Below are 9,906 nucleotides of genomic sequence, written 5' to 3' on the forward strand. Positions count from 1 at the left end.
CAGCACACCTATGCTCTATGCATTCCTGAGATGTCATTAAAGGCTTGTAACCCTGTAAGTGAGCAATAAAGAGGAAATGCTGGTGAGTGACTCACTATGACTGAGATGTAAAGTTCGACATGTTTCATATTGCAGAAGTCACGTGTCTGCCCGGCACTTGAAATGTGCTTCATATAAAACACGGTGTTAAAGAAAAATAGCCAGAGAATTTCCTAGATGAAAGAAAACACCAAAGATGATCTAATGAATGATTTAAAAATATCTATTATTGAAGTGATAACACTTTAGACATATTGAGCTAGTATATTATTAAAATAATTATACATGTGATCTTTAATTTTTTGTGTGTGTGCTGTAAATCTCCTTTATTATTTCTTCCTGGAGCAATGGAAAGGGTGTTCAGCACCCACCCCATTTGCAGTGAAGGTCTTCTTTTCCCTCTTCATACCCACTGAGTTAAGAGCACGCTCCTCGGAGAAAGATTTAACAAGGACACTTAGACTCATTCATTTGGCACAACAGGTTTCAAGAGCAAACGAAGGGAACAGAGAAACACGGAGTAGAGGGCAAGGTGACTCTGAGCTGGAAAACTTCTTCACTTAGTGTTGCAGGCTGAAAACCTTCTAAAATAAACATTTATTACTAGCAGTGTTTTTGTCTTGTTGTTTTTGTTTTTGAGACAGGGTTTCTCTGTGTAGCCTTGGCTGTCCTAGACTCACTTTGTAGAGCAGGCTGGCCTTGAACTCACAGTGATCCACCTGCCTCTGCCTCCCAAGTGCTGGGATTAAAGACAGCATTAAAAAAAATATGTAAGTGTGTGTGTATGTGGCATACCTGTATGTGGTATGCTTGCCTGTGCTTGCCTGTATGTGGCTTTATTGTTACATTTGTATTTCTCTTCCCCTTTGTAACCCTTTACTCACATACTTTCTCTCTGGCCTTCTATGTTAGATCCCAGGATCAAATCATCCAGAAAATTTGAAATATTTGTACCATAAATCTTGTGTCCCTAAGATTTAGGAGAAAGGGAGAGTCAGGATGAAGATTTAACTAAGTATCTTTGATTTGATCCTTAATTTTTATAAACATTGTTGCTAAAATATTTCATATTTTCTCTTGCTAGCTCTTTAGTGTTTCTTTGGTTTAGATTTTTGGGGCTGGGGATGGAACCCAATTCTTGCCCATGGTCTCCAAAGACTCTACCCTGAGCTACGAACACAGCCTTCAGTTTTCTAGGTGGTTGACCATTTCTTCTATTGAACAGCGTTCCTCTAGATGGGCCAGTGCTTAGCAGAGTTTTAGACAACTAACTGTAACCAGACTTTATAACAGAGCTTTGCTTTGAAAAAATCTGAATGAAAAAAAAAAAACCTTAGCAATGGTGTTCTCATTGTCCATAATATAAAAACATTCTAATTAACAATGTATACAACATGGCCATAAACATGCCAATGTAGAACATGATCATGAACATGTCAACAACACACATGTCCTCAGGTTCTCTATTCTAATGATTCATCCAGGGAAGAGGAATAGTTGATAACATAGAGAACATTATAAATAAATTATGAAAGAAAAATGGAAATCCTATTGTCAAGCAATTATATAATTTGAAGGAGGAAAATCACATCTGATTTGTATTCTTCCAAGAGTACAGAAATCAACATAAGGATAATAGTATGCCCCTCAAACAATCGAGTACCCTTTCCTTCTATGGGTATTTCAGAGCTTGAGTTGAGTGCACTGGGCACTTGTGTAAGGCATGCAAACTCAAGTCACATAGACACATGTGTATACATACTGATTTTGGAAAGCAAATTTACAAAGAGAGAAAGCTTGCTGAAAATAAAACAGCATTTTGTAGCCATAGCAACCCTAACTTTTAAAAAAGCAACGCTGAGCAAGAAGAGCTCATCAAGAGCTGCATCGAGTTGTTATAGCAACCAAAATATGGCTTTGCAGGAACAGATTTGCATGGAAGTAGCCAGAAGGTTATAGAGGTAAAAGCCTATTACAAAAATATATCTCTGGGGTCCAAAGGTTCATTTCTCTTACTTTAATCAGGACTTGTATCCTCTGACTTATTAGAACAAGATTTTTCCTCCCTAGGGTGATTCTAATGATATATAGGTGCTATAGTGACAAGGAATGACAGATTTGTGGTATCTGCTAATAACCAGAGAGACGAAAAGTCGTTCATAAGAACTAAATTTTGATCCCAATAGGTTATCAAGTTATATTAAACAAACAAACAAAGAAATAACAATTAGGAAAAGCTGGAAAGACCTGGAAGAATTGGTCTGAAATGGATTCTAAAGTGAGGCAAGGCTGGTATTCTGAATGTTTATAGTTTTTAACAGCACTCCTAGTTACTACTAATACCAAGTTCCCCATCCCAGGAGCAACCAACCCCCCAAAAAGCCTCCACAGGATTACAAATCCTCCTCAGGGAAGAGGGTAACCTGTTTATCCATTGCTGGCAACCTTGATACAGAAACATTTTATCTGTGCTACTACAAAATTCACAAAGAAATTCAACAAGTGTGGAAGGAATTAAGCTGGTGAGATAATCATCTTTTTCTTAGAAGACAAGCCCTTCCAACTCCTCAAGTTTCTCTGTTTCACCTTACTTTTTGCCTGGGAACAAGTATATTAATATATTTACCTCAGCTCTCAACTCTGGTGTGTGATGCTGTCTATGTTCTAGAATGCCTTGTCCTCTTCTTTCTGGGCAAACTCACAGATCTCCGCTCTTCTACTGGCCTAAGCTTCTCCTTAAATCCTTTTTTTTTTCTTTTCATAGTTGTTTCTAATCCATCCTAAGATTTCATTTTGAACAAACAACTATACTATAGAAAGTGTCAACCTTTCTGTTAGTCAACTACCCTGAATATCCTAAACTATTACTTCTTACTGATTTGAATACTTCAGAGCTATTGAAGATGTCACGTGCCACTTATATTCAGCATCATTGTGGCTTGTGACCATTAAATATTAAATATTAAATATTTTTATTGAAGATCAATATGCTAAAACAAAATGAAAACACAATTGGTTAGGTTTTATTGAGTGAATAAAGGAGTGAAAGCCTTGGACAGATAATAAGAAGGCTGGAAAAATAAAGGTGCTGCTTGCTGACCCTGAAAGACTCCAGGCCAATTTCAAATACTGACAGGTGGGAACTCCAAAAGGTACCTTATTTTTTGTTTGTTTGTTTGTTTGTTTTGTTTTTTGAGACAGGGTCTCTCTGTGGTAGCCTTGGCTGTCCTGGACTCCCTTTGTAGACCAGGCTGGCCTTGAACTCACAGAGATCCACCTACCTCTGCCTCTCTAGTGCTAGGACTAAAGGCGTACACCACCATGCCCGGCCAAAAGGTACCTTCTTTATATTTATTTTTTTATTTTATTAATTTACTCATATTACATCTCAATTGTTAGCCCATCCTTTGTATCCTCCCATTCCTCCCTCCCTCCTGCTTCCCTCCTACTCCCCTCCCTTATGTCTGTGACTGAGGGGGACCTCCTCCCCCTGTATATGCTCATAGGGTATTGAGTCTCTTCTTGATGACTTGTAAGAGGTCACCAAGAAAAGGTACTTTCTTTAAGAGCAAGAAGTGCTTGTCTGTCTTTGAGGATGACCATGGTATCTTGTCCAAAACAGGCGAAGGATAGCCAATGAGAGACTTTTTGATTTAAGGCCAATGTAGTTACTCAAGAAAAAAAAAATGTGTTTTTTTCACAGCTATGTCCTAATTACCTTAGCTGGTATGATATGTGGTTATTAATATTTTAGGGATATAGTTACTATTTCTTCCCCATGTATCTAAATAATTTAACAAAGCAATTTTGAGCATTTCCATTTCTATGCCTTTTCTTATTGATTTTCTATGAAAAATATTCTTTTGAGAAATATCAGAGTATTTGGGGGTTTCTGTATGACACATAGTCTTTCCTTATTGTGCTTTCTAATACAATTCTCACAACTCTAATACTTCCCAGGAGTTAATACATATTGCTTGCTATAAGCAGGACTCTGACAGAATTTACCATAGTCAGAATAGAAAGCTTAAGAAAACGTAAAAGGCTTAAAAAGTGGCTTTTTGTTACTTTTTCTTTTCCATCAGGGGAAAAAAATGACACACGAACAACCCACCAACTGTAGGTTTTATTCAATGGGACTTTAAAGTCAAGTTATAAAGAAAAGATATGCCAAAGGATTGGCCAAAATACGTTACATTATTCTTAAATATCCCATTTGTTATTCAAAACAGATGGCTTCCTCACAGTGTAAATGCTCAGCAGCACTCAAATAAAGGGTCCTTGAGAGCAGGGGTAGCCACACCCAGTTGTCAAGGGTCATTTTAGAAAGTCACATGGTTGCCAAGTGAAGGGCCTGGAAAGAGGCTTTGTCAACACTCTCTAAGTTTCAGGCATAAGGCCAGTGTGTTGCTAGTAGTGAATTAAAGGACAATTTAAAAGGACAGTAGAAAGTGTAAACAATTTAGATTTTTGTCCTTACAAATAAAACTTTTTTTTTTTTTTTTTTTTTAAAGTTTGGAAGGTCAGCTTGGTTTTCTTGCCAAGGAGAAAACACACCTGCTAGGATAAGAGTGAATATGAAAGGAAATTGAAAAATCAGACTCTTTTTTCCAAAGCCAAGATAAGTCTCATTAGAGAAGACGGATTCACCTGAGGTCTGTACAGCGACAGCCAACATGTCTTCTGCCACGAGACAAAGTAAGACACAAGTCCGGGTATGGCAGCAGCCTTTGCTTTCTCATACAATCATATGCATCAAATAGAGAGAGAACTTGCTAGAGCCTGGAGAAGCTGTTTGAACAGCATTGCCTATTGTTATTCATTATTCGGCTTGAGTAGGACTTTACTGTTTCCCCCTGGAACAGGGCATTTTGAAAGCAATTTTAAAAACTAGCTGCTGTTTTTTTTTTTTTTTTTTACTTTTATCATTTCCATAGCTTTCAAATCATCACATTGATTCTCACTTACATGGTATTTTCTCCAGCTTAGAAAATGGAGAGATAGTGTTGTTCAGATTAGCCAAGCGAGGAAAAAAAAAAAAAATCCACATTAGAGAATTCCTGAAATGCTAAAGAACACCCCACAAAGTACACTGAAATATAAAGACTAGGATAATTATGGATGTAGGCAGCACGTAACTGATTGGGACAGGGAGGAGCAATGAGTCAGAAGTCCAGAATCTTCTTCCTCTACTCTCAACTAGAAGATTGAGAGAATCTGCACTAGCAGAATTTTAAATTGTACCTCTGTTTTCTCTTCCATACTATAAACCTTTCTTGGAGAAATGGTTTCCTAGAACCCTTAATAACTGCAGCTGGGCTTCGTCAGAGGCTAAAGAGTTGAGAAGATACACCGCTGGGAAAGGTTTCTGATTCACCGAAGTCTGTGCTCATGTACTCTCGCACCCGTTCACTTCCCAACGCTTTTCAGAGTAAAAGCATCACACCAGGTATTATTTTGGGAGTAAAATAGCTGAAAAAGGTTCATGATTGCTGTTCGTAAACTTAGCAAAGGGCCAGCAATTAGTCGAATAATCACACAAATAAAGATATTGGTCGGAAGCGGGCAGTACATGAATGCATCCCTGTGACAGCATTAGGTTTCATAGCACCAAAGCCGTCATGTTTGGACTGAGTATAACAGGAGGGAAGAGAGTCCCAAAGCCACTGGTGCCCAACACATGTCACAACTGTCATGTGAGTTATCCAATAATGCCTACCGGATCTGCGAAAGCAGGTCATCTGTGGGGTTTCAGTGCCGTCACTGTACAGCATCTATGGCAGGCCACCGTAGTTTAGGGATACATGCGTGAAAACTTGCCAGGCATTGCCTGATTTGGGGAATACAGTTTTAATGTGTCAGGTCCATTATAATTTTACATGTTGCAATGAACTATGCCTTGATGATATGGATAATTATAGCGAACATAACATGTTTTTTGATATAACACTGATAGACCATGTTATATGACATACCGTCAACTGTTTACAGCTTATAGCTGCCTGAGGAACATGTCCAAATGTCTGAGGCCCAACAGCCTACTTGTCCGGTGATGTAGTTTGTGGGAAATGAACAATGTAATTCTGATTTGCCTTGCCTAACTCAAATCTCAATACACTGACAGGACCCAGTTCTTAGACCACACTGAGCTATATTTTTCAAAGATGGTTCCCAATCGCCTGCATCTGGCTCATTCCCCATGTTTGCTAAAGCAATCCAGAGCTCTATTCCAAGTCTATGCCACCAGTAGTTGGAGAAGCCATCTGCATCTTTCTGCGTCACTAATTTCATAATCAGGCCTTGCCCTGGTTGGTAGAATCTGGCTTTAGACTCTTTGTCATCAACTTGCAGCTCGTCCTCATCTCTGCGCTCAGTTGTCTGTTTGGTTTAACAGCACGGAGCTTGCACCTGGATTACTGACTCACACTGCTGTTCAGCCTCCCGAATCGAGGATACAGCCTGACACTCCAAAGAGATGGTTGGCTCCCACAAAAACGAGTCTACCCCTGGGAGGCCCCATCTAGTAGAAGCTCTACACTGTTCACTATGTCCCTTGCTCTGCTGTTACTCAGTATGAAAATGAGAAGTGCAAGTCTGTCTTGCTTGGGATGACTGAGGCAGAGCATTACAGCTGTAATCTAGCCACTTGCTGGTCAACATGATGAGGTCATCAGCCTTATTCCCAGAGCTGTTAGGCATACAGAATATTCCATAGAATCCACCTGAGGTCCACAGTGATAGGTCGGTAATGGCCCCTGAAGGTGTGTCACTGTCATAACCTCCACAAGGTTCGAATGTTACCTTATGTGGTGAAGTGTTTTTCTTTTTTGAAGATCTGAGTAAGGGATTACAGATGATACAGTAGGATCTGAATGAGCTTTCCAGTTAAGCCACACACATGTCTTTAAGAGAGAAAGAAAGAAATCACACCCAGCGAAGAGAAGGCAATGTCAAGGCAGAGGCAGAGATCAGTGTCGCAGTCATGAGCAAGGGGATGCTGGCAGTTGGAAAGGTCAAAGAATGGATTCTTCTCTCAGATCCTTTGGACGAGTACAGCTTAATGATCTCCCCCAAGTTCATTGTGCGTGTGGTGTAAACGTTCTCCTCTAATATTGGTCTCTAATCTTATCTCCTAACGGCCTCACCTCTAAACACCAGATCATGTTTTTACCTATACAACACCTCTTATTGGGTATTAATTTTGTACACGTGAGCTTATGGGACACATTGAAAACATCCCTAGACTACAGCATTACTTACTATTTGTCAGGATTATTGGAGATCCTTTCTTTTGGTATTGGGGGATGAGCCTAGAGCCTCACGCATAGTAGGTATGTGCTGTAGCTCTGAGCTATATGCTCCATGCTTCCTTTGTGAGGCAGAGCACAAAATCGTCTAAATAGTTTCACTGGACACTAACAGTGAAGACTAGCCCACTTACACTGTCTTAGTACTGGGCAATGGCCATGGAAGCTTCTAATAGGGTTCTGATCAATGATCCTGGCAGGAAGGAGACGGGCCCCTTTTATTAGCCAATGGGCAACTTAGTCCTTGTGAGCCTATGACATAATCAGCATAGCTATGACAACTATGGAAGTTGTCATGGACAATGGCACTACTAAAGCACATCTAAGCCAGGCATAGCGGCAGGCCTGGACTATGTAGCAAGCTCCATGCCACCCTGGGCTACGCAGTGAGCCTTGTCTCACTCTTTTCTTGTACACAAGCTGAAATTAAAATCCAGCAACAAGGCCATCATCAGTAGAGCCACCTGTGCCCTATGGCAGGTGCAAACACGCATTTCTTTATTTGCATTGACTCATCACACCTCTCAAAGGCAATGGTCTCGGGGTCTTGAGGTTTTATTTCCGTTCCTCCTCATCCAACTTTGCCAGCAGTTCCTGAGAGAGAACAGCACAGTCTCTTAGTTTATTCAGAGCCAACTTACTTCATTTCTAACCTATCAAATGGGGGAGAACAACTCTCTATTCAATTTTTCCCAGTCACTGTCTTGTCCCAAGAGCCTAGGACCACAGAGACACATTGCCTTGCAGATGAGGCTGCTGTTAAACTGTCCAATAGCTCACACTACACTAATTAAAATTATCTAGGCAAATTAGGTGCTATGTTACTAAGTGCTTTTTTTTTTTTTTCATTCTCCCTAATAGGGGGAGTAGAGCTTGTTAGATTGCTGTTTTTTAATTTGCTATGATCTTAAAAGAGACCATTAGGTGTGAAATGAAAGCAAATACCTGACCCAATGCAATCTAATCTAATATGATTTCCTTGGTTTATTTAATTAGTATTCTTTTTGGTTATGAAATCAGATATGTTTATTATGAGCAAAAATTTCTGGACTTCTATTTTTTTTTCTAATAGAAAGTCAGTCTGTTTTCAGATGCAACTGTGCATCTAAATACTACTCAACTATGAATGAAAGAGTTCTCACATGATTTTTTTTTAGTGTTTTGTAACCATGTTTGTTGACTTTCCTGAGTAATATATCAAGCCATATTCCTGTGTATGTGTGGCGACCTCATCTCTTTAGTTAGACTGAGCAGTTTCTGCAGAGCTGAGGTACCTTACTCTTTCCTAGATCCTCCATTTTCAAAGTGTTCAACCAGCCACTGCGTAGTATAGGAATGAGTGAGGAGAGTTCACAGTCCAAGATTTAACCTTTCAACTTTCTGTTGATGGGTTAAACACCATGTCTAAAAATAACTTAGGATGGAAAGGGGTTATTTGGTTTACAGGTTACACTACATCAACAAGAGAAGGTAGGACAGGCACTCAAGGAAGGAAACTGTAGGCAGGAATTGAAGCAGACACCACGGGGGAACACTGCTCATAGGCTTACTCTTCATGGATTGGGCATTCTGCTGCCTTTTCTTGGTGTTATTTGTTTGAGTTTTGTAATTTGTTTATTTTGTTTTGAGACAAGGTCTCACCATGTAACTCTGGCTGGTCTGGGACTCACTATTCAGACCTGGCTGGCCTTAAAGCTGTAGAAGCTTAGCTGCTTCTGCATCCCCAATGCTGGGATTAAGGTGTACACCACCATGTCTAGCTTTAGTTTTCTTTCTTATACAGCCCAGGGCCATCAGCCCAGGGGTAGCATTACCCAAAATAGACTGGGTGGCCCTTTCCACATCAATCATTAATCAAGAAAATGTCCACGGACATGCTGAGAGGCTAATCCGATGGAGCCAATTCTTTAATCAAGGTTTTCTCTTTCCAGAGGACTCTAGTTATGTCAAATTCATGATGCTAGCCAATATAGCTACTTACTTTAAAATATTTCACTGTATTGAGTGAAAGAACTAATCTTGAATTTCTTTCTTTCTTTCTTTCTTTCTTTCTTTCTTTCTTTCTTTCTTTCTTTTTGATCTTGAATTTCTTACTCACATTCCTAAGGTAGCCATTGGTGAAAGCAGAATAATTCTACACACAGGGAAAAGTTTGTAACTCACAACTTTCACATTTGACATGACAATGTAGATTTTTCTTGTAAGCATCCTTTCTTGAAATTTAAATATGATGAAAAATTTCCACATGAAGTACTTTCTCTTATACCTTCTATCTATTTTTAAGGCAGTTATTACGAGTTTTTTTTTTCTTTTCTACTCTCCCTTCTGTGTGCTTTGACAGCACCCCATCCGTGTTTACCTTTGCTCAGCCATTTACCATTTTTTCATTATAAAGCTATTATCCAGTACACACATCAACTTACAGCCATTTAAAAAATAGGAGCAGCATGCCTCCAGACTCCCGATCTCTACTAATATTTGGCACAAGGGAGGTGTTCAGTGTTTTGAATGCATGGACACCGGCCCCTTATTTCCTTTCCATTTTGGTCTCTGTGTATTC

The sequence above is a fragment of the Acomys russatus genome, chromosome 5, assembly GCF_903995435.1.
Source record: "Acomys russatus chromosome 5, mAcoRus1.1, whole genome shotgun sequence".
In the NCBI taxonomy this organism is placed as follows: Eukaryota; Metazoa; Chordata; class Mammalia; order Rodentia; family Muridae; genus Acomys; species Acomys russatus.